This window comes from Drosophila willistoni (genome assembly GCF_018902025.1).
Source record: "Drosophila willistoni isolate 14030-0811.24 chromosome XL unlocalized genomic scaffold, UCI_dwil_1.1 Seg141, whole genome shotgun sequence".
Classification (NCBI taxonomy): domain Eukaryota; kingdom Metazoa; phylum Arthropoda; class Insecta; order Diptera; family Drosophilidae; genus Drosophila; species Drosophila willistoni.
In genome coordinates this window covers 9,935,663-9,961,237 of record NW_025814052.1, presented here as the reverse complement: position 1 = coordinate 9,961,237, position 25,575 = coordinate 9,935,663, and the positions used below count along the sequence as shown (strand labels likewise).

At 38.0% G+C, this 25,575-nt stretch overlaps 1 protein-coding gene across 3 annotated transcripts in view; it reads left to right on the top strand.

The window, feature by feature from the left end:
• Positions 1-25,575, top strand: part of LOC6641320 (glycine-rich cell wall structural protein 1.0) — an 88,225-nt gene that overhangs the window by 53,293 nt on the left and 9,357 nt on the right. The gene's annotated exons all lie outside the window — the stretch shown is intronic.

The window sequence follows — 25,575 nt, the reverse complement described above, 5'->3', positions numbered from 1 at the left end:
CTAACAAACAAAATATATAAATGTTTAACAAATTTTTTATATGTACATATAAATATTTCATTTTTGTGTAAATTCTTTTACATGTATCTTAAAGATTGTTTCTCCATTGTGATTAATGCCATAATTTTGAGGTCCATTTTGTAGATTGTTCATTGAAAACATTAATGAATAATGTTATTTTATGTAAATATTTAAGCGCTGTCCGGCACATACATACATATGAACATTTATCCTTGCATACAAATGTATGTATGTATAAGTTATTTATATTTCAGACCAACCCCCCATCCACCCTTCCTTTCTGTCTCTCACTTTGTTTCACTTTATGTGAAATAATATTTATGCCTTTTGTGCTGCTTTGTTGTTGTTGTTGTTGTGCCTGTCAATGTTGTTGTTTCTTGCCTAGACGAGGGTCGCCATTGTGGTAACCATTTTTTGTTGCTTTTGTTGTTGTTTTTTTGGGGGAAGGAAAAAAGTTCCTCGTTTCGTTTCGTTTGGTGTTTTTTCTTCTTTTTGGTTGTCCTTTTTTTTCTGCTGGTCATTTATGTCATTTCATATTTATTTAGCGGCCTTTCGCATAATTGGCAATCCGCTCTCTGTCGCTTTTTTACTGTCTCTATGTCAAAACACGAGAAAAAAAAATGCTTCAAGCTTAACAGCGAAAATTTTAAATCATTAAAAGGAAATGAAATGATTTAATTTTTTTGTTGTTTATGCCGCATTAAAGTACTTTGCTTCGTATGTATGTAAATGCATTTAACAGAGAATTAATTGAGTTGCTGCTTTCTACTGAATATTGCAAGGGCATTCCATTGAGGGCACTTTATCTCGACGCAGAAAGAAGTTCTCTGGATCTCTGGTCTGGCTGCTCTTAATGGTTAATGCGGTTCACCCTTAGACACATTTTGCATATTTAATTGTATTTTTAATTAACACACTATTTGTGGTTGATTGAATGTCTTTATACCCTCTGATATGTGGCTTCCTTGTTGTTGTTGTTGTTGTTGATGTTGCGAGTGAGATGGCTAAGCCAGGGATTAGCTATATTCTGTGCTGAAAAGGCTTAAACAGGATTAGTTTAATCGACGTGCACAAATTGAATTCATCACTTGGACTGCAACATTGTAGATTGCAACATGAGACAGGCCCTCATGTGGAATATAGATAAACTATTTATAATTAATAATTTTTATATAAATCAGTTTCATACACCGTTTTTTATGCTAAACTTTTTTAACTTAACCAATTTGGTCAACGTCCAGAGACAGAAGCTTTAACGTTATTTGCTGATATCCCATTCGTGGACATTGTGATTATCAAATCTTCATTGCATCCCAAAAAGTATGCAACAAAAATGGTGCTTCATTTAGATTATTAAGTTTTGATGTTTTCTAATTGCAACTAATTTGTAATTTCACTTATTAGAGCCCAGGTAATTGAGGAAAATGCATAATCCCACAATCACAATCTCTGTGTCAACATTTCTTTCTTTAGTTTAGCTTCGTTTAAAATAAAAATGTTGGCGGTCTGCAAAACTAGCTCAGAGAGATGGAAAGAGAGGATGAACAATTTATGCAAAACTAAATTTTGTGCAAACAATGACAAATTTTGTCGGTGCGAATGAATTTGCTTCGTGTCATCATAAATCTGCATTAAAAAGTTTATTTGCAAGACAAATACGTTGCGGGGGAGGGGTGGGGGGTGTAAAAATAAATTTATAGTTTCAAAAAGTGTAAAATGTCAAAAAAATGAAAAGTTTTTTTTGCCTTTTAGCTAATTTATCAACAAATTGGTAAAACGGCAAAAACAGACTCAAGTAAAACCCCCACAAAGAGTAAACTCTTTTATCTTCTCTCTCTCTCTTTCTCTCTCTCTCTCTTTGTGTGTGTTTTTCTCTTTCTGCTTGAAATATTGAGCCAAAGTCTAGACCAGAGACTAAAGCGAAGTCCATCAAATCATCAAGATTTCTATCTGGTTAAATGCATTTTGATGGCTTTGGCATAACTTTTGCCGGGGCTCAGTCAAGTGCCAACATAAAAATATGACGAAAGGACCATTTCCATTTTCGTTTTGCCGGAATTTCTTCCTTTCTTTTTTTCTTTTTGTTGCGGTTGCCTTTGGGGTCGCAGCTGCACGCAAATATTTGCCGCACTTTTTATGATGCGGCCACAAAAAAAAAAAAAAGCAAAAAAGCAAAAAAACCCGAAGCAAACCTTTTTATGCGATTTTGTTTGCCAGCCAGTTTGTCATAAATTTAACAGCAAGTAAATATTTAATTTGATTCTCGACAGAACTCTCAAAGAACCTACCGCACTGAACAGACATTCAAATAGACAGATAGATCCAAACGGGAATGAATCAGAAACACTTGATTAAATGCCAATTTTCAGCTCTTCAATTTGATGATGACGATGATATACCAAATCAATTGGCAAGTCTTTTCGATTATCGTTATTTGAATTTAAATTTTTGACATCATTTCCTGCCTCCTCCTCCTCTAAATATCCTTGCCACCCGCTAGCTAGTTGAAATCTTTCCTCATATGCCTAGGCATGGAACCAGAAATGAGCATAAAACAAAGTTTATGAGCAACTTTTTGATTACAAATGCAAATTACATCGTCGACTGGAAATAAAAAAAAAAAAAAAAAACTAAAACCATGGTGAGGGAGGAAGCTTTCGAAAAAAAAAAACAACGACACAAAAACTCAAACTTTTTCTTGATATTGCAGTAGAAATTGCGTCAATGTTTGCTCGCTTGTTGTTTGTTTGTTTGTTTGTTGGTTTTGTTTGCCTGTTTGCCAGTTTGCCATTAAGTTGGTCCGCTGTTTTGGCAGGCGAGTTGACAAAACATTTCATTTCATCACAAGTTACGCCCCACTACTCGCTCGCCCGCCCGCCCATCTGCAGGCATTAGTCCCTCTGCAGGCACGCATAATCATAATGCCAAGACACAAGGCACAAGGCCCACAGGACGATGGGTAGGCAGGAAGTTCAGGTTAATTAGACTTCTGTTGGCATATATTTGCATAGGTTAAAAAACGAAATGAGAGCAAAGACAAAGACAGAGGCACTCATAACTAAATGATATTATGGCGAAATATATACACTCATTGCTTAAGGGAAATTCAAGAAAAGTGACTTCATGAAAGAAGAAAAAAAACCTTAAACATTCCCCAGTGTCAAGTTTTCTAGACAAAGTATTTAATCAGTGTTCAAGTCTCTTTATTCACATACATGAGTGTGTGTCTGTGTAAGTTTCAAATGAACAGCTGATTATAATAAAGCGCCACACATAAGTTTGAAACTTACAAAAGTACAAAAAGATGAAGAATAAGTCTCTTGATTCAAGTTTTTACAACTTGGAGAATGTTTATATTCAATATGATGACAGAAAACTATAGGGAAATATCATCATACGACACTTTGAAAAACAATTTGGATTTGAAATCTTTAAGCATCAGACATCGATACGTGGTAGAAAAAAAAAGAATGATCGGGAATAAAAACAAAAACAAAAACTAGAACTCATAATTAACCATTTGCAAAGAGTTTGCTAAGGATACTTTTCCTAATTTTCGTTTCTATATCAGTAGGAAACTATTCTAAAGACTAGAATTTAAACGTCTTAACACCAAACCCATTTACTATATGGTATAATATACCGTGAATGAAATAATAGATTATGAACTGAGTTTGTTAAGGGCAAAGCTCTTACACTCTAGCGACTAAGGTTATGCACAAAAAGGTATTTTTTCACTTTACTTAGTTGCAATTCCCAACTAGTTTTAGCATTGAAGACATGGTATGGCTATTCTGGCAAATTCTGGAGTTCTTTGGCAAAGTCGGCTGATGACAGAACTTGGTAGTTCTTGAAATAGCTATACGGACAACCTGCCGAGCCGGCTTAAATGACTTTGAAAAAAGTTTTGTTTTATACCCTTGCAAAAAAGGGTATATTAATTTTGGCCAGAAGGGTGGAAGCAAGTATGTCCATACGCCTGAATCAAAGCTTACTTTTCCTGCTTCTACATACGGCAGTCAATTATACATAAATCATGAAGTCAGACAGATCGGACCACACTATATCATATAGAGTTTTACCACCTGGTGAGACACGAACCATAGTCCTTGATGGTTTTAAAGGAAATTCGAAAAAAGTTGTTTAATTTGAAATATCGATCTGATCAATTTGGTCATCAATTTGAATGGGCGACAGCAACTGCTTGGGTCTCGGGCCCACGATGGGATAAATTGTCATGGATGCAATAAAAAGTGATGGAAAATACTTATATATTGTATATATGTATGTATGTGTGAATTAAAATATATGTGTGAAATAAGAATATCCATGGAATGACAATAAGGGATCTGACATTTCACATCCGGTTAAAATTGTTGAACGCACTTCCTCCTCCATTTCCCGTCCCGTCCTGCAGTACAGGAGCCCATTGAGCTTCAGTTGAAGTCCTCGACTTGCAATTAAACGCTTATCGAAAAGTTGGCCCCAAAAAGGCACAAACACACACACACACACTCACACACACACACATACACAGAGAGACTGAGTGAGAAAGTAGAGAAAAGAACAAACAGAGAAAAGATGAGAAATGGGTAAGGGGAAGACGGTAAGGGATTGAGTGAGGGAAACAAAGGAAACGACAATGAGATGCCTGCTGTATAATTGAGGTTATGGCCGACTCATGCAACCTTTTGCCCGACAAAAAAACTTTTCTACCGTTGTTGCAAAAGTTTCACTGCACAAAAATCAAAATTAAAGTTGAAATGTGTCCAGGCCCCCCTCCACCTTGCCCCTTGCCCCTTGCCCCGTACCGTCTCTTACCTGCTGTTGCACATGCGGCAAATGAAAGAGTTTTCCGAGAGACAAAGGCTGAAGAAATTAATTAGACGAGACCCCCATCAAAAACAAAAGCAAAATGAAAGAGACAAAAACAGAAGAAAAAAAAGAGAGTGGGAGAAAGAAATATAAATGGAAGAGCAGCCCGGACAAAACGGATGTCAACCAAGTTCGCTCTGCTCCCACTTCCTCCCTCGACACGATGGGAAGCCAAACAAATTGAGTTGTTGGCATGGAAATTAATTGCACTTAATTGAGTAATAATGTTGGCCATCTACGAGTACAGGAGGTACAGGACGAGAAGGATCGATCGTAAGGCAGCAGCACCCTGTAAATTCCTTTAAATTCCCTTATTATCTTCTAAAGCTTTTAGTCAGAGACAAATACGTGTGTGTAAAGGATACATATATATTATGTGGGGAGCCAGAACAAAAAAGACGCTAATTAAGCAACGCTCTAATGAACAGAAATACACACACACACACAGCATTATCCCTCTATGCCCCCGGTCCTCTAAGCTCTTAGCAACATCATTTCCTTCATTTGACTTTTCTCTCTCTCTCTCAATGTGTGTGTGTGTGTGTGTGTGTGTGTGCGCTACCACTCGCTCTGAAACAAAGGAATAGACACGTCGCATACGTCGTCGCCTCCAAATTAAAGTAGGAAAAATAAACTCAAGCTGAAATGAAATGTCAAGGAAATGTGGAAAATGACTTGGAAAACTCTGTCTCTTGTTCTCCCTGTCGTTGTATAATAACAACAACAACAGTAGCAACAACAACAACAACACCAAGATAAAAGTGCATTGTTATAAAACTCGTAAAAACGGCAAGAATACTTCCGGTATACATACATGTAGACACACACATACATACATAGGCAGATTGCAGGAATTGTGGCCAGAAGTGCTTTAGAGAATGACTTTTTACTTAATGACTTAATGTTAATTAGCAAAACAACAAAATAATGCTTTAAAATGATAGAAACTAAACCCAAAGAGAGTTATTTTCTGATAATGAAACATTTGGAAACGAATTTCGACTTATAAATACTTCAAGTACCCATTGTCTGTCCGTCAATGTTTCAATATTTTATTAAAAGTTCAGACTTCTTTGTCATCAACTTGAACATAAAGCGAAGATTTAGATTTAGATTTTTCATTGTTTTATTTCCATATTATTATATTTAGCTTGAAGCTAGCTTATTGATTTATTTACAGAGTTTATAATTAATTTATGTCTGATCAGCTGTTGTAAGTTGTTAATAAATTTAGAATATAAGAATTTAGAATATAGAATAAAGCGAATAAGACTGAAAAAATTGTTTTTTTAAGGGTTCATTAGAACAAACTGATTGAAATGTTGTTAAAAGAGCCTCGAATTGTGAAACTAAAAATGGAATTGAAAAATTATTTCTTGATGTCATAGATGGATCCAGGGGTGGGGTCTGGAATGGAATGGAAATATTGATATTGCTAATAATTCTTTACATTTCTGTCTTGTCCTAATGCCAAACTATAGATTCTTCGAAAAATCTTAACTTTCTCATCTGACACCTCCTGACAAATATCTAAACTTTCTCATCGGACACCTCCTGACAAATATCTAAACTTTCTCATCGGACACCTCCTGACAAAAATCTAAACTTTCTGATCGGAGATCTCCTGAATAGATTTTCCATGTCGATGCCTTAGATTCATATTCTCATCTAATATTGTAAATGTTTTAATAATGTAACGATCACAGTTCGTTAACTTTTTTTTAATGTGCCAGATGTTTTCGTTGAATGAGAATAAACTGAAATATTTAGATGAGAACAAATCGTAAGTAAATGTGACACGATTGATAAGAACTAGAAACGATTCGCTTTGCCATTTAATATTAGAGAAATAAATAAAAGAAAGAGAGAGATATGTAGTTAAATATGTGAACCATTTCGAGTCGTTAACAGAAATGGGTAGGGGAATTTGTGAATTTGGCTTTAATTTATTGTAAATATTTCAACTGGAAGCTTTGTTCAGTTTCATTTCGATTGACGATCAATGCAAAAATTGCCACGCCGTCGCGACAAACTGACATTGATAAGTTGCGCAATTATTGCGCTTCGTTTCGCATTCGATTTTGTTCACAATTGAATTCAATTTCATTCACAATAAAATTCGTCGTCGTCGTCGTCGTCGGCGCCGTCATCATCATCATCAGGAGGAGGTGAAGGAGGAGCCGGCAAAGATGGAGATGGATGGGGGGGGGGGGACCACCAACAGCAGTAGGAGAGTTTGGATTCTGTTTTTTTTTTTTTCTGCCTTTTATTTTGTGCTCTTGCTGCTCTTTGAATTGGCTAAGTGAGGAATGGTATGATGCTAGGGAACCTGCTCCTGGATTCATACAATTCAATTCATGGCAACCAATTTGCAGGCGCCGCCGCTCCCAAAACAACATGAGCATATTTTGTGGCCCCCCAAAGGTCAAAGAGAGACGGCGGCGGCGACTGCGGCATTGGCGTCGGAGTCGAAGTCGAAATCGGAGTCTGAGCCTCTCTCTCTCTCCCTTACACTGTCTATGCCCCTTCTAAATGTTTTCATTTTCGTGTTTGGCAAACATTCAAAATGAAAAGTCGATGAGCATAGGGAAACAACAAGAACAAGAACGAAACAAAAAAAAAAAAAAAACACGATAATGTGCATCAAATGAGCTGTGCGCACATTTCGCTGGCGTCGCCTTGGCTATTGAACTTTATTAGCCTTGTACATGCTGCTCCTACTTTTCAGCCCGCCTCCCATTTTCTGCCTTTGTAAACGTGGCTTTTTTTTTTCTGCTACATCTACGTCTGCCCTTTTTTTTCTCGGTCTCGGTCTGGTAACCAGGAAATGAAAAAAATGGCAGCCGTAAACGTTTCACAGAAATTGAGGCAGGGGCCAGTTTATCAAAAAGCTTAACATGAAACACACTTGGACATTTGTTTTGCCCATCACCCCACCCCCAGCCCAACCATTCGCCCCATCCATCCATCCATTTCAAGCTAGATAAATATCAACTATGTACATACATATATGCAGGATATGTGTATACCCTTTTTTTTTTTTTTGTGTGAGTCTCAATTCATATGGAATAGCTCCAAAGATTTAGTCACTCGGAATTTTCTTTACTTTCTTGGGTTTATCAAGATGGCATGACAAAAGGCAGAGATACCAAAGTATGTGATATTTATATTGGCAATACGTAAAATCTGGCAACGCCATAATAAAATTGGTCATCTTTTAGCATACAAAAGGTTTTGTATTGTTACAATAAGTTAAAAACAATTATAGAAAATAAGGAAAATTGTTCGATAGGTTGGATTATTTCGACACAACTTTCGACGTGTGTTATCTTAAAATTGCTTCGCTGAAGTTAGTTAGTCATGAAGAACGATAGTTTATCGTTGATACTTTATCGTGTCCATGAAGGTCGTTTAAAGTCAGTGTGGGGTAAACTGATAGAAAAAGATGGACATGTGACATATCGTGAGATAGAGACATTAGTTTTACTCTAATACCTTCCATTTTGTGATTGTAAAGATGATTTGTCAATTGCTTAAAATGTGCGATCCGAATGAATCATGGAAATTAGTGTTGGAAAACAATGCCAATGAAACTGGGCAGAAGAATTCCAAAATAAACTTACTTAACTATGTAGGCTTGATTTTTTTTTTTTTGTTTATGTCTCTCCTAGAATGCTATATGCCCTGATTTAGGCCAAAGGACATATATACGTACACACACACACACACATACACATATATATTCGCAGTCACACATCATGGCTGGTCGTGCATGTTTCATGTCCACTTAGCCAAGTAGACGACATTACGACAAAAGAACCCGCCCTCTATTTCCTCATCTTTCATCTCTCAGCTCCTGCTATGCTCTTTTCCTCACACTATTTCTTCTATGTAGTTTTTGTTGCCGCTCTTGCTTGCTGCTGGCACTGAATTACGCTTAAATTATGGTAATTTATTTTGCCCCAAAGACCGATCTAACAAGACCATGATGACGATGGCCAATGGCCGTCACTGACTGACCTACCAACCACCAACCAGCCAAGCACCACCCAAACATAACAACAACAACAACAACAACACCCACTCAATGCTATTTAATCCTCCATTCTCTCCATATCCTCTGTCTGTTGTCTTTCCATATAACATAGTTATCGCACAGAGTTGACCAGAGTGAGTTCTAGTGATTTCAGCTATTCCTCATACAGTAACGTCCAGAAAATTTGACACAGTAATAAACGATTCTAAGGGGAGTTTTCGAAAAGATTTTTAAATTGACAACTCATTAAGTCGACTTTCTTATTTAAAGTTCAAATTAGGTTTAATCTTTTTATAGAAAAAACCATTGATCATTTAATGCCAATCGATTATCTTTAGAGATGACTCAATTAGTAAATGTTCTGTTATCGATAGATTTTCTTCACAATTATGGATATATAATTCTGATAATTGTGATAATTATATGGCAAGAGCTTTATTAATTGAACGTTTATTTGGAACATGCTAAAGACAACAAGGTTTTCCTTTATAAGGATTATGTGCTGGTAAAGGATATTTTACTCACTTTGATAAACCCTTTTGGCGTCCAAAGGGATTGCCTTTTGCGATTGCTGCGGGGGCAATTAAAATATAAAAAATTACACAAAAAGAGAAGAAAAAAAGGAATCAAGAAATGTATTTTTATGCGGCAAGAGTTCATGAAACAAATACACATGGCCGCAGCTCAGCTGCAAAGGGAGCAGCATATAGACGAAGGCAATCATAGTGAATGACGATGACGACCGTCGACCGTCGACTGTCGTCTGTCGTCTGTAGTCCGGGATGGATTAACATGTTGGCCGCACGGGGCTCATTAAGTGCGTCGTTCACGTTGTCGTCATTGCTTTAACGAATGACTGAGTGTGCCCCGGTGGCGCTGCTGCCATTGGAGTGGCAGGAGGTGGGCGTGGACGTGGACGTGGTCGTGGGCGTGGGCGTGAGAGTGGCTAGCAGTGCTTACGTTAGGCTAGGGTTGCCTGTCGGATGAAGTGCCAGTTGTGGGTGCCGCTTAGAGCGCACATCAAATAACAAATTAACGTTGACGACGCCGCGGGACACAAGCAAGGCAAAGCGAAGCGAGGCACGGCAGGGCAAGATGAGGAACGGGAGGTGGACAGAGTGGGAGTGGGAGTGGGAGTGGGAGTGGGAACCGCAAACGTTTTGCCAGTTTCCTCTTTGATTTTTTTTCCCACTTCGTTTCACATTTTCTCTTTCTCTTTCAGGCAAATATTTGCTAAATGAGTTAATGCATGAGTCAAGTCGACTAATGATGTGTATGTCTGTTCGTGTGTGTGTGTGTGTGTGCGTATGGGTGTGTATTTGTATTACCTCAATTCGAAATGCTAAGCTAGAAATACGTGTAATTCAATCATTTATAAAGGAATATTTCCTTTTGGAATATTAGATTTCCATGTGCTCTGGTTTTTAACATAACATAAAACTGAGTAGAATAAAGTTTAAAACGGTTTAAGTAATGTTTAATAATACCGTTTCCTACACGGAATTTTGAACCTTGAAACGGTTGCTCACCTTCCAAATGACTTCTAGAGAAAGATCGTTGGTTTTTTCTAGAAATTCAAGGTAATTTAAGTTCCACCATGCCACAGGTAAGGTACAAGGTTTCTATACCATGTACCCAAAGGGTGAAATGGTATATTAAAATCGCCAAAATTTGAGCTTTCCCAATAGCCAAATCGATCTAGTCGATTGCTAAGAAAGAGAGAGAGAGGCACAATTTATGTAAGTTAGAAAATACTTTTCATTTCGATGGGCTTTTAAAATAAATTTGACCTATTAAACGGTAAATTCCACTCACTGGCTTTACATAAATACATGCATATGTGAGTTCACAGTGCGAAACAGTCAATTTCCCGTTCTATCCAATGTGTCCTTTAACCAGCACGTTCTGAATTCTGCTTGACAAAGTTCTGTCTAACCCGTATCTTCTAACCTCTTTTTGCCATCCTGCTGCTTCTCTTGTCCTTCCTGTCCCAATTCCCATACAAATACAAACAAACAAACACACATACATCTACATATCTGTATATATATATATATGCACACATACAGACAAACAGATGCGCACTGCTTACGACTCATTTGCGTTTGGCGCCCGTAAAGCAATTATGACCCAATTGGTTTGGCTTTGCTTTGCATTGCCTGCGACTCTTGGTTTTGCCTGGCTGACACTCCCCTTCCCTTCCCTTCCCTTCCCTTCCCTTCCCTCAGTCTTGTTCTCTCTATACCGCCTTGCCTATTTCACAGTCCCTTGGCCGCCCGTAACCCACACTTCTTTGGCAACCCTTTCGCCTCATCGTGTATTTAACCTGATTTGTGCTCAACTGTCATCTCCACTTCCTCTGCACTGGGCGATAACAGAAGAGAGAAACGAAAAGCTTTCAATATTAGAAATTGATCGTAAAAGTATAATAAATACTATTAAGTTAATCTTTATTATCGAAATGTGTTAACTTTGCTTATTTTCAATGTTAAAGTGCTATAAAAGATCGCGTGTTCCGTCGAAACACTTGGAAATGAAACATTTCGATAATAATCGATAACTGATCGTGTTGATCGCTATAAATACTCAAATTATGCTTTAGTTCATAAACCGTTATTATTACTATTACGACTTTTATTTCATCTTCATCCTTTTTTTTTTTTTTGAGTGTAAAAACTATTGGCAGTATCCACACGTGCCCAGTCCAAGGATGAGCGAGTGGCGGATGCGGATGTGGGTGATAATGAATGGGAGGCTAAAATGGAATGCCATGAGCATGAGAGGGAGAAAGAAAGAAAGAGAGAGAGAGAGAGCATGAAGATGCGGGTGTCTCTCTTACGCTTTGTGCATGATGCAATAAAATTATCACTTTCAATTGCAATTGCAATTTGCAAAGGCTCAGACCAATTCAAAGAGACCCACACCAATACTGTGTGAGAGAGCGAGGGAGAGGGAGGGAGTGGGGGGATATGAAGAGGGGAATTGAAAAGCTTTTGGCCAGGTGTCGAGTACACGTAGCGCCGTTCTTGTCGCTTCTATGTCTGCCTCCTGCACGTATGGATTTTCTACCCCCAAACACCTAAGACACGTGCTGGGGACCAGATCTTTGGCCTGTTCGTCCTCCCAACAGCAATTCTCAACTTTTTGCTACCCACTGTTAAATTTTTAACAAGTCTCTCTCTTTCTCTCACTCTCATGTGTCGACCATTTGCATTGCATTTCATTTGGTGCGTTCATTTAATTGCAACGAGGACGTCTTAAATGGGAGTGGGGTGTGGGTTGGTTATGTGTCCTTTTGTATGCCAAATTCTCTCTCTCTCTCTCTCTCTCTCTCTCTCTCTCATTCCTGCTGTTGACTGAAAGAATGTTTGTAATATAAAAATGCCTTATTCGTTCATCTTGTTGTGTGCGCTTTGCTGGGAAATTAAAGCTTTTGCTTTGCTCTGATTTCATTTTTGTGAATTTGATTTACAAGTGAAGTGCCCTAATCAGTCACCAGCAGAAGCCGAACGAAACGGACCTCCTGCAATGAGATGACCCCCTTTTTGCTACTATCCCCTGGGATGAGACATGAATTTATTGTACTCCAGATTCTTGCAGAAGGAAGGATGGATGGATGGTAGGAAGGAAAGGAGGGAAATGTTGAAAGGAAAATGTTGCTCTTAGCTCAACTTAATATCATTTATAATTTCAATTGTCTCGCTTACTCTCCCTCTCTGTCTCTTTTTGTCCTGGTGTTAGCCTAGTTTCACTCTTTTTCCTCTTGTTTGGCTTATTTGCATTGTTGCATCTCAACATTGGTGGGTTTTGCTTTTTGTTTTGCCTTTTAATCAGCTGCAACTCGGCCTGGCCTTGTGCCTATTTTACACATAGACAAACAACAACAACAACAACAACAAAAAGGACCCAGTGAATGAGGGACAAACAGAGAAAGGGAAAAAGGGTAAACCTTTAGTTTGCTCATTAGTAGCGGGTCAGGCCTCTTGGCGCTTTCCCTGTGCGCTTTCAATTTTCTTCTTTCCCATATTACTTGTGTTTTTCTCTTACTTTTTGTTTTTAGTTGTTTCTTCTGTTGGTTGTCATCTTTTTGGCAATAGGAAAATTTGTTTCTTGTCCACAAGAGCTGACAAAAGCAAAAGTGTTGAACAAAAAAATGGAAAGAAAAAAATCTCTCATATATGTACATACATATGAATACATTCCTAGGAATCTTCCCCTGTTCCTTATTTCCGTTTCATTCGCTCTCTGCTTGAGTAAATCTCAATGTGGTGTGTTTGTGTGTGTGTGTGTGTGTGTGTGTGCATTGTCGCTGATAGCGCAAAACTGTCAGATGATTATCGGGCTAAGCTTGGCAAAAATTGTGCGGTAGGGTTAACATAGCATTAGTAGGCCGAGAGGGGGGGGGTCGTGGTTGGGGTCGGGGTCGTTGTCGGGTTCGGGGTCGGAGTCGAAGGTGGTGGGAGGGTCCAACGCCTTTTGTCAACTTTATAAACGAGCTCATCTCCACAAGCATGGCGAATGACTTGGACGATGGCACGTTCATATCAGCTTAAACAGGAGAGACTAAAAAGAAAAAAAAAAAAAACCCAAAGGAAGGCAACACCAACGTCCTTACAGTGTCCTTGCACCAGTTGGAAAAGGGAAGAAGTCCTCTCATAGCTTCTTAAGTTAAAACTATGTAACTTCATCAAATGTTGAAATAAATCTCTTACTTTGTTAAATTTTATTCTGTATAAATAGAATTAGACAATTGGTGAGAAGCGACAGAGATAGAAAGATGCCTCTTGTGAGAGCAGAAAGCAACTCTTAGAATTCATTACCAGGTTAAGGTCAAGGTAAAGTTAAGCCTTCGACTAGGTTCTTAGTTAATTCAATTCTCTCGGAGATCTTTCAAAAATCAATCAGTAAGGAATTAAAAAAACTGCACTTGCATTAATTTCACTCACTAATCTAGACGAATACTTTTGAACCACTGTGCAGCTGCAGAGTCTCTTCTCTATTTTGTTGTTGTTCCTTCTGCCGGGTCATCGTTTGTGTGTGTGTGTGTGTGTATAGTATGAGTGAGTATGTGTGCACTTTGCCCAGTTTTTGTTTGACTTTATGCCGGCGTTCTTTTCTTAGCTGCCCTTTTTGGCTTGGTCCGATGATGAACCATTCGACCCCTCCCCGCGCTCCCCTTCAATATCGTCTTTGTTGCCATGGCCAGCGAACCGTTTTGCCGAGATTGTTGCTGTTAATTGGCTGCCACAATTTGACTCTTTGCGCCTATCAGGCACACAAAATCAGACCCAGTGTCAGGCAACATCATCATCTCCGTTCGTTTTTCCGCACTTCACTTTCCCCAACAAAACCCCCACCCCCCTCCCAGTTTCTTCGTTTCGTTTCCTTTTCCTTTTTTGGTGTTTTTTTTTTTTTATTTTTTGGTGCGTGACTATCGAGCTGTGTTACAGTTTTGCATACGAAATTGAAAATTTTTCACTTTATGTTTGTCTAGCAAACTGATCCCAGGGCCATTTTTCGGTTAACTACCCGCCGCTTTCCCCTCCCCCCGGCAAGCGGAGAAAAGTCTTAAAGTCGTGCCGAAGGGATCATTTTAGCACACGGGCAAACAAATTTCTAATATAATTTACAACCTCCTTTCCTTCCTATTCCCCAAACGAAAGAAGAAAATTATAAGAATATTCGGTGAAGTCATAAAACATTTAAGCGTCGACTTTGCTATACTTTGTAGTAAATGTCATGCATGTCCCAATTTTTATAGTCCTTAAAGACAAGCAGATTGCGTAGGAAATTTAAGATGTATTCCTCTTTACTTGGATTGGATTTCTATTTTAGATTTATTAGTTTGGAATTGTCGAAAGTTCCTAGAGTCAAATGGATTTGAAATTGAATAAATTTACAAGCATAGACATCCTTCGAGGATGTCAGGAAGGAAACCACAAAAAAACACTCAAGCGACATAAAAATAGATTTTATCAAGTTTTTAATAATAGAAAATATCTTATATATATCTTAATAGGAAGTAAGATCTGAGTCCTCGATTGTCGTGCGCTACCAAGTCCTTATTCTTAAGTACTGAAAAACCTTGAATCAGAATTGAGCCAATGAAACTTTTCGCATATATCGTATGACTCTAGTTTCATAAGATTTTCTGATCTATCCAAAGATTTGACCATGGCTTAACTTTGCAGAACTATTTAGGAAACTGTATACAGTTTTTAACCTTCCAATATTCCAACAGTGTGCATTTAGCAATCCAAAATATTTGTAATTTTGTATTCAGGTCCGAGCCATGTTTCCAATGTTACTAGAAGAAAATCTAAAAATTCCTTTTAATTTTCAAAAATTATTATTAATTTTTTGACTATCCATTGCATATTTTAAGAGGCAATTGTCCTTTTTTTGCATTCCTATATAGTATAACTGTTTGTTGTTATAAGACAAAAGAAATCTCGTAAGAAAACCCTTACAACAAGGCATATAAAGACATATAACTTTAAAGAACACGTTCTTGGGATTAAAACTTCTTCTGAAAAGATTTTGTGGTTAAAAAGGAATTAACAAGCAATGGAAACCTAATATGAACTCCAATTCCCATTTGTATGAGTTTAAATTGGCGGGGTTTTTTGGTGTGCGTGTGTGTGTGTGTGTGTGTGTGTGTGTGTATGGGTGTTTGGGGTGGCATTATAAACTTATCATAAAATAAAGTTAGCTTGCTATTCAAACCGCAAATTTTGCAACGACGCGTTATTAAATCACCAGGCAGGCACCACCAGGTTAGAATTCCCATATAGACCCATACAAACTCGTTTCTATGTGACGTTGTTTCACACTCGCTCGCCTTATGTGTGTGTGTGGTTATAAAACTTAATATAAAAAAAAAGAAACTTAAAAATATAGAGATGACACTCCCACATGCACCGACACACACACACACACACACACACACACAGAGAAGGATTCAGCACATACGTGAAATAAATGCAGGCAGCTGCACAAAATGGCTGCCACGAAACGAAAATGAGAACAAAACCAAGCAAGAAAAGTCAATTTCAATTTTTTTTCATCCGTCCCCCCTTTTCTTCTTCTCTCTCTCTCTCTCTCTCTCTGTTTCACTTTTTGACTCCATTTTCGTACCTTTCTAGTTTTTAGTTTTCTCCTTCTCTCTCTTTAAGGTTTATGAGCAAAAAAAACTATCGACTTGAATGTTGACAAGAAAACTGTTCCCATCTTTCAATAAGATCAAGTCAAGTCGAAAAGAACATTTGAATTATTTATGATAAGCGACTATTTTATTTCACAATTTGAAAACACTTTGAAAGAAATTCTCATAATTGAAGAAATATTTGAAGTAACATATGAACTGAATGTATTCAAATGAATATATTCAAACTGCAGCGCTTTGTTTCTTGCACATGCCGAAAGCGTTATTATCCAAGGGTATTTCCGTGGTCCAAAAGTGTTCAGTTCCATAAAAGGCAAAAGCAGCAGCGTTGACATTTTCTCAACTTAATTAATTTTGTTGCCATCACACACACACACACATGCACACATACACATATATGTACATACATATGCGACACTTGGGCTCTACCATTTTGTTTAGTTTTGCTTCACAATTTTGGCGCTTGATTAAATTTAGAAAAGTCGAGAAATGTGGCTCAAGTGTGTATATATGTACATATGCGTATATTGTGTGTGTGTGTGTATGTGTGAGTGGCAAAAAGGCATAAATATTTCAATTTCAATTAAAATTTTGCGATAAGCAAACAACATTTTCACTTTGGCTCCCAAACTCTCATAATTAACAGCTGAAGTGTATGCGAGTCCTGGGGTTACGCCCCCAAATGGGTTTGGTTCAATTTATAGTGAAATTGACAGATTTACTTAATATACACATAGCACAGCGTAATTAAATATACTTTTCGAGTTAAAGTGCACTCGGTGTTCTTACTAATTGAGCGCTCTTGGCACTTGAGTTCTGTGTCTCAATGCGCTTGAGAATAATCTTGAGTGCAAAATAATGCATCAATCAATTTATTTCGAAACTAACTGAAACAATGTAAAATTCTTCTAAAATCCATTGTCAAGCAACTCTTGAAATTCCCTGAATCAATTTCTCTTGAGGTTTAAGGGATTACTAAAACGATGTGGCAACGCTCGATTTGAAAATATATCGATAATTTAGATCCAAGTGCGAATAGAATGCTGGAAATTATGTTTTTTAGAAAATAACTCAAGTTAAATAAACAAAACGTCAACGAATTTTGAAAATTCAATTTGATTATAGTTTGCTTAGACTATTCAAATGAGATAAATGACATTTTGAATATTTATTACAATTTGTTCAATTGGGTTAAAATGGTTCATTCGGAGTTATTTTGATTGTCTCTGATGAGGTTTTTTGTTTGTTTTTTTATTTTTAGTTTGTTGTGTCTGTAATCTCGTTAAGTGCTTTCTCCTTTGTTTTCTTCAATTTATTATTCGCTTTCAGCTTGAACATAAGTTGAAGAGACTCTTTGCCGCTCGCGCTTCATCGACTCGCTATGAATTTCTGGTGGCTGGGTGGGTCGATGGTTTTGTGGCTGGCTGGTTGGGTGGCTGGTTGGGTGGATGCTTTGGCTTCGATTTCAATTTTTGGAACGATGGAGGCCAGAAAACTATCCAAAAGGTGGAATGGTGTTATGAACTCTGACTGAGAGGGCGTGGAGGCGTGTTTGGCGATGATGGCTCTTGTTAGTTTTGCGCTCGCTTTAACCCTCAAGTGATTGCCATTTTGTACTTGTTGTTTGTGTTGTTGCCTTGCACTTTATTTGTTGTACTTATTAGCAGTACATAAGGATATCTATCCTAAGGCTACAGATGATGGCGTATTTGTTACCTCCGACCAACCGACCAATTCTCTTACTCTCCCTTTAACTCAACCTCATCAAGGAAAGTCGGAAAGTTTCCATGGTAATAAAGTTTTGCTTCAGTTTCAACTTGTTTTTTATCCACTGCGCCATGTAAATTTTCTTTCTTTTCTTGCTTTAAGCTATGCAATTTGCAGACTAAAAGCCTGGTCCAGATCTTGCCACGGAGATGGGCTAATGGTGTCTTGTTTTGTAATCATTTCATTTCTTAGTCAAAACAGTAGTAGTAGTAGTAGTCAAAGAAAAGAAAGTTCTTATTTTGCTAGGCAACAAACTGCATAACTGAACGATGGAATTTTTCACTAACTGCGCTCAACGCTAAAATTAGATGGATATAATATAGATAAAAAGAAATTTTAGAGCAGCAACTTCTAGATACCCTATATACTTATATAGCATGACTATCGATTTAATCTCAACACTAATGAAATGAATGAATCTGGCAGCACTGTCACACTAAATAGATCGATAATTATCGATGTTTGTTTCAGAATGCAAATTCCTTTAGAGTTTGATGTAAACAAACTGAAACTAAAACTAGTTTACTTAAGCTTAACTTTAAATAATCAACTAATGGCTAGAATTTTAATACTGATCTAATGATTTTTATCACAAACATCTATTTATTATATGTACATATACATATAGAGGTAAAAGATTTCCTTTTATTCATTTTATATACCCTTGAAACATCGTTTACAGGGTATAAAAAAACCATTAAAAGGAGTCAGACAAATATACAGACAGAAAACAGAAAGAAAGAGACCAACTGACAGACAGATAGACAGTAGGAAAACCAAGGAGAAAGAGAGAGAGAGGGCGAGAGTGAGATGGGCAGTGAGTGAGAGGAGAATAACAAGAACAACAACAATTTTTGACGCATTGTAAACGAGAACTGCAAACAAAGTTTAAATTGCAGTTGGGTGAGAGTTTTAAATTATGTGACCCTCCTCAGCACCTCTTTATGTTCCCTGCTCTTTGTTTCCCACCTCCTCTCCTCTCCTCTCCTCTGCTCCTGGTCGTCATTCTGTGAGGACAAAAATCCGCTTGGATTTCTAGCGTCTAATTAATGTTGGGCTTACTCCATGGTAACTCATAATATTCCTGTCATTTGTTTGCCACATTCTTTTTTATCATTTTCGTTTTTGTGGGATTTTAGAGTTTTGTTTTTTTGTTTCATAGCATTAAATTCGTTGTAAATTGTCTCGCCAGACCGCATAAAGTGCAGGATATGCTACAGGTGTGAAAAGGACGTTTCATTTAATCAAAACCAAGAAATCTGCTCTCTCTTTCCACATTTTTTTAATAAAGAAGATTGAGAGAAATGAAATGCATTTTCACTACATTTAAGCCAATTTTCAAAAGTGTTCTCAAAATAATTGAATAGCTTGAAATTGCATCACTCTGAGTTATTTTTCCTGTTCGCATTTCACACCTTTTCACGCATATTGACAGTTTCCGTTGGCAATTTGCAGCTTAATTTTGTTCCTTTTCTTGCTGTCAAGCTTTTGAGCAAGCTGCTTTAACTGAATGGAGTTCGTATTTATCCTTTCTGTATTACAAGTGCTCGAGTGGTTGGGCATATTTATTGAACTTTGCCCTGCATTTCCCTGGCATTTGTGCGCTTTAGCCAACAAGTTGCTGCCTGTAATCCACTTAAAGTCGCCGTCGTCGTCGCTCTGATGCAATGGCATTCCAGCTGCTGCAGCTCCATCTGCTTGACACAAAGGAAGCAGATGTTCTGTTGTTGTTGTTGTTGTTTTTGTTGATGATGTTGTTGTTATCCTGCCGATAGCAGACGGCAGACGCACTTGTAAGGGGCAGGGGCAAGGTATGGGGCACTCTTTACGATTTGCATAATGTCACACCGAAAGAGGCAAGTTCTTCTCAGTCTTGCCTTTCGAGGCAGGGACACCGGGCGCCAGGGTACAGGACACACTATGGACCCCAATGGCCTCTCGTATTCCTGGTTCATATCCTATGCTATACAATCTATTCAGGGCCATGCTTATATATATATTTTATGGCATTTTATTTACTAATAAAGTCTTTATGAAGTTTAGCGAGTAAAACAGAGAGACAAAGACATTTCCATCCATCCCTCCCTCCCTCCGACTCATGGCCCGCCCCCTTTGGCATTGTTTGCCTTGGCATAAATCATGCTTCAAGTTACAAAATTCTCATATTAAAGTCAGAAGTTAAAGTTTTGTGCAGAAATTAAATAATTTCGTTCCAAAAACTGTTTGCAATTAAATGGTTTTATTTGGCATTTCACCTAACAATTTTTGCGGCTGCCAGCAAAAATTTCAATTTCAATTTTAAATGTGAAATGGAATTAATTAAAAATGCAAGCAAAAAAACAAAAAAATGTAATTTACCTACATACAAACGAGTATGACAGGAAAATGATTCATTATGAATAGGGAAAAATTGAAATGGACTAAATATAGTGAAACTAACTAAGTATGCATCTGGCCATTTGGATTTGAGTAAATGTTTCAAATTTGTTTCAGTTAACCAATTCCATCAATGTCAATCTTCAAGCAGCTGTTGATGGAGCTAACCATTAGATTAAATGTATGATAGTATCTTCTATGGCTAAAAAATTGCTTTGAGCGTTTTGCACCATGCATCTTTCATGTTTCACTTACACACACGCACACACACACAGACACAACACAATTCAACACAAGAAGGACTCAACTAAATTAACGAAATCAATCATTCTCATCACCCATCAACGCCATCATCATCATCATCATCATCATCATCATCAGTAAGAAAAAAAAGGCTTGCCATGGACAGGTGCCATGTCCTGCAGGACGAAAACGATGAAGACGACGTAGACGAGTACGAATATGCGGAGAAGGTCGAGGACAACGACGCACAGCATGCACCTGCTGCTGTTCCCATGGACTCACAGCCACAGTGGAAATCGGCATTTCTTATTGTTCGTCCTTTCGGAACTGGTAACTCGGACCTCTATTCAACACTCGTCCCGTTCGCAATGCAATTCATCATTCGATTGTTGGCACTATTCGGATTCGAAATATTCGCTTAATGTCGATAACAGAAATAATAATACATACATACATACATTCATACCTAAATACATAATAATAATTGATGGTCCAACTGATGGTGAAATTTCATTTAAAACCCAAAACTCAATGGATTACTAATTTTGCATGCCAATGAAATCAATCAATTAAAAAGTCAATATATTTACAACAATTAAATGGCACATTGTGTGACATATTGTCATACATATTGAATGCGAAACAGTGTTTGGTACCTTGAACTTTTCTTAAATTCTCCAGTGTTGGAAGACTTTTAAAGTTTGCTCTTACATTTATATCGGTTGATTCTTGCATATCAATGTTGTGTATCCTTAAAGTCTTTGTAGTTTTCAATCGCATTACTTTTTATATCATGTTAGCTGCCAGGATTACAGAACTTTCCAGAATCATATTCTCGAATGAACTTGCAAACTAATAATGCAAAGAACAGATTTTAATCTATCTCTTTCCGGCTCTCCATGACTTTCTTTTCGACATCTTGATAGTTTTTTTCGACTTGTCTTAACTTTTTTTCTTGGCATTGGTAATGCAATATAGGAATATTTCAAGTTTTTCGACACCATTATGCCCTGAAAAGGGCCCAGTTCCTAAGCCCATTGAGAACGGTCAGGTTAATACAACACGAAAAATGTTTGGCCGAAACTGAAAAAAATCCATTATATTATATATTTATCCATAGAAAAAAACATTAATATTCTTAAACAACAAAGTTATAAGAATATAAATTGCCAGTGATGTGCAGTTCTGGACCTGCCAGTGTTGGATAGTGCTTTGTGTCAGGGGTTTTGTTAGTCACCTTATCTAGAGTATTTAAAATGAACTGTAGTTAACCTTTTTGTGTATTTTTCATATTCTAAATTGGTTATTTTTTTCTCTCTCTACAATTTTCCAGCTGTAAAAACTGTGATTTTAAATTATATATGTATGTATATGGGCTTTTGTGGGATGCACTTACCCAGCCGTCTAATTTTTTTGCGAGAACTTCTTTTGTCACATTTTGAGCACACATTTCGTTTCCTGTCTGCCTACACTCCGTCAAAACAATCAGCCCCCCGCCGCCCCCCACATTCCACATTGCCCTCTGCCCTCTGCGATGTTGCACGTTGAAGTTTTTAATTAACTGCCTTACAAAGATTTTCGCTTTTGGCTCGTTTGGCGCACTCAGCGTAAAAAAAGCCCAAAAAAAAAAAAAAATATTCAGGCCCCAGGCGAGCCTGGCCACGAATTGACATTTTTGTTGGTACTTTGTTTTGGTTTTTTTTTTATTTTGTTAGCTGCCGGAATTTAATAAGCCAAAAATGTTGGAGGAACGCCTCCCCTACTCCCATTTGGGGGTGGACATGGGGATAGAACTGAAATTGAAAAATCAGCAGCCACTTGCAACGTTTGCTAATTAAACTTTCTTCTTGACATTTCTTTTTTTGTCGAAGGGGGAGGGGATTTTTCCATTCACCCAATCCTTAGTTAAAGCGAATGACAAATGGCTGTCACTTTGTCAGTTTTAGTGTGCTGCAGCTGTTGCACCGGGAACAAAAAACTGTCCATGTCGAAACTCCACTCCACTCCACTTCACTCCAAACCTCCTTCATTTTTTTTTTTTTTTGCACCTATTTCGCTAGCCAAAAAAGGGCAGTGACAAAAACAAAAAACAAAAAAAAAACGAAAAAAAAATGGTTTTGAAATGAATTGGAAGTAATGAATGGAATTTGGAACCAGTTGGCAGGAGCGAGTTTTGCGAGTTTCCCTTGTGCAATTAACTGTAAAAATGCTGTCACAATATTTAAAAGTTTTAATTGTTTGTCCAATTGCTGCTGTTGCAGTAGTTAGTTAGTTGGCCAACTGCACAACGGCTTACCCATTCCCAATTATAGCCATGACGTACCACCCTACATATTTCGCCCGTTTCCTCATTTAACCATTTTGTTTCATTTGATGTTTTGCAAGTTAAAGCTCAAAGTATGACTCTTCATTCACTAACTCGCTAACTTGCTCACTCACTCACATGTCCTTGTTTTAGTTTCGTTCCATCTTCTCTCTCTCTCTCTCTCTCTCTCTCTCTTGACCCAACTATCTCTCTCGTTTCTCAGTTGATGTTGGTTTTTTTTTTGCTTTCTGCCAAGCAAAATAATTTAACATGAATATATCGCATTTCATGGAGTCATACATCACACATACACACACACAGACACACACTGGCCAGCCAGGCTCTTGGTGGTGTGGGGAGTAGGGCTAGTGGTGGGTGGGTGGAGGGAGGGAGGGAGGGATGGTGTTACTGTATAACTGTTTGGCTGGCTGACTGGCCGCCGGGCAAGTGACAGGCACTAACATAAACCACAATAATATCCAAAGTCATGAAGGAAGTAACCAAGTGTGAATTTTTGGTTTATGCCTTGCGCAACCCAAGCGTTGAAGCGCCTCTGGCGGTGTTTTACTGTTACCCCTCTCCTTACCCGTTGTACGGCCCTCTCTCTTCTTCTCTCTCGCTCTCTCTCTGCTTCATCTCCTATTTCGCTTTGGCCCAGCAGTAATCTCAGTATGTCGGATGCCCAAGCTAAAGTCCGTGCAAGAACGAGCATTTGCTTGGTCATGATGATGCACTCCCAAACACCCTACATATTAACCATCAAAGTCCTCAAAATTTAACTCCTAATCCTTTAAAGCCAATAGGAACACAGAGAGTGCTTGATATAGAAAGAGAAAGAGTAAAACTTTCTTAGCAATGATCAAGTGACGAAAATTGTAATTCTATTCCTTTCTTTTATCTATTCATTTCAAGCTTAAAGAGGTTAGAGATAGAGAGACACCTACATAGATCTGCCTGGAAACGTTTATCTCTATCTCTGTCTATCCCTTTCTCTCACACACTCTGCTTGGTAAGCAGTACGATCTTTCGGTGAAGAAATTTTCAATTATTGTAGCACACTTTTTGGGGGAGTTTCTACAATAGAATTTTTGCGAATTTATTGCAATGGTAGAGCATAAAGCAATTCCTTATGGACGAATAAATTGGAAGTTTTGGTTACAACTTTTCTCACCCACCGTCCCATTTCTTGCTTTCCACCCCCCCACCCTTTTCTTTTGCCTCCTTTGGCCCCTACTCCGCTTGGCTAGGCACCCTGTGCAGTTGTTTTATTTGCGCTTCCGTTTCGCGGACAGTTTGCTTTGCTGTTTTTACTTCATTCATGTTTTTTTTTTTTTCTCTCGCTCCCCCCGTCTTTTTCTCAACACACACTCACTCTCTCTCTCTCTCTCTCTCTCTCTTAGCAGACATTATGTGTATATTTTTCTTTATTCTTTTTGTTTTGCTTCTTATTCGGGATTGTTGTTGTGCTTTCCCTTATATTTCTTTTTTTGCCTACATACAGAGAACTGAAAATGTTGCAACAAAACATTTACGACGTCATCGTTTCACAATTTTCGTGCTGTGACCCACCCGTCTCTACTTCTGCTTCCCGTCTCCATATCCAAGTAGTTGCGCCCAAAAAAAAAGAGGGAACATTTCAGTGTTGTATCTTAAAAATAAAAATTGTTGTACCAACCGAAACTCCAGCAATCTCCGCGCCTCATCCCCATCCACCCCGTTTGCTCCTTCACCAAACGCCGCCCAGCGGGTCATATGAAAAAGTACGAAAATAGAAAGCAAAACCTTGTGTCATTTATCATGCATTTCCACTTTTGGCTTCCGTCGACCGGGACGTGGCCCGCACAGACAAATGTACAGCGACATTCGGATGGATGGATGGACGGAGCGGATGGATAGCTGGACAGGGATAGAGACAGACCGACAAGCGAGGCGAGCCCCTTCTAGGTCGAGTTGAAATGATGTGAGCGAACCGCAAAGCAAACCATTCTCCAAATTGAGCAACACATTTCAAGTGAGGCAAAGAGAAGAGTTATCTCTTTCTTTTAGAATATCAAAATAATATGAATAGAGAATTCCATTCCAAAAAGTCGATCCTAGCAAAGAGTCCTTCTCAGTCGATCTTATACACAAATCATAGACAAGAATTACCCAATTTATGCGTTTTCATTTAACGAATTGAAACAAACTGCTTCTCATTTCCTCCGATTTCCTCTTTCCCCATTCCTTCTCTTTACCCAAATGCTTTAAACTTAAGCAACGAAAAAAAATGTAAATTAATTTCCTTAAGGGGGGCTAACATACTTTTCTTTTTCTTTTTTTGCCTCGTCATTTGCCCCAATTTGAATATGGAGATGATGTTTATTGTTGTTGCTGGGTGAAACAGCGGAAAGGTGGTTTCCAGTAGAGTCTTGAACATAATTCTTCTTACTTATAATACAAATGAGATCGAGTTTAAAGTTGGGACAACATTTAAGTGACTGCAACCGATGAAATTGTATTGTTAACTTAAATCTAACAGAAGGTTTCAAATCATACTTGGAGCTCTGGCATTGCGCTCTGCGGCCAATTGACGTACTTTATTTGGATATCCTGAAGTATACACATTACGATGACACATGTTATCGGTGAATCGCTGAACTGTCGTCGAGTATTTTCCTTCAAGAAGTGTCGATGGTGAATAGAATAGAATTTATAGAATTCTCCTCAAACTGATCGTAGGCTGATCATCCATCAATTGAATGTATTTGGTTTGCCGTCAAACGAATGGGAATCGAATTCATTTAAACA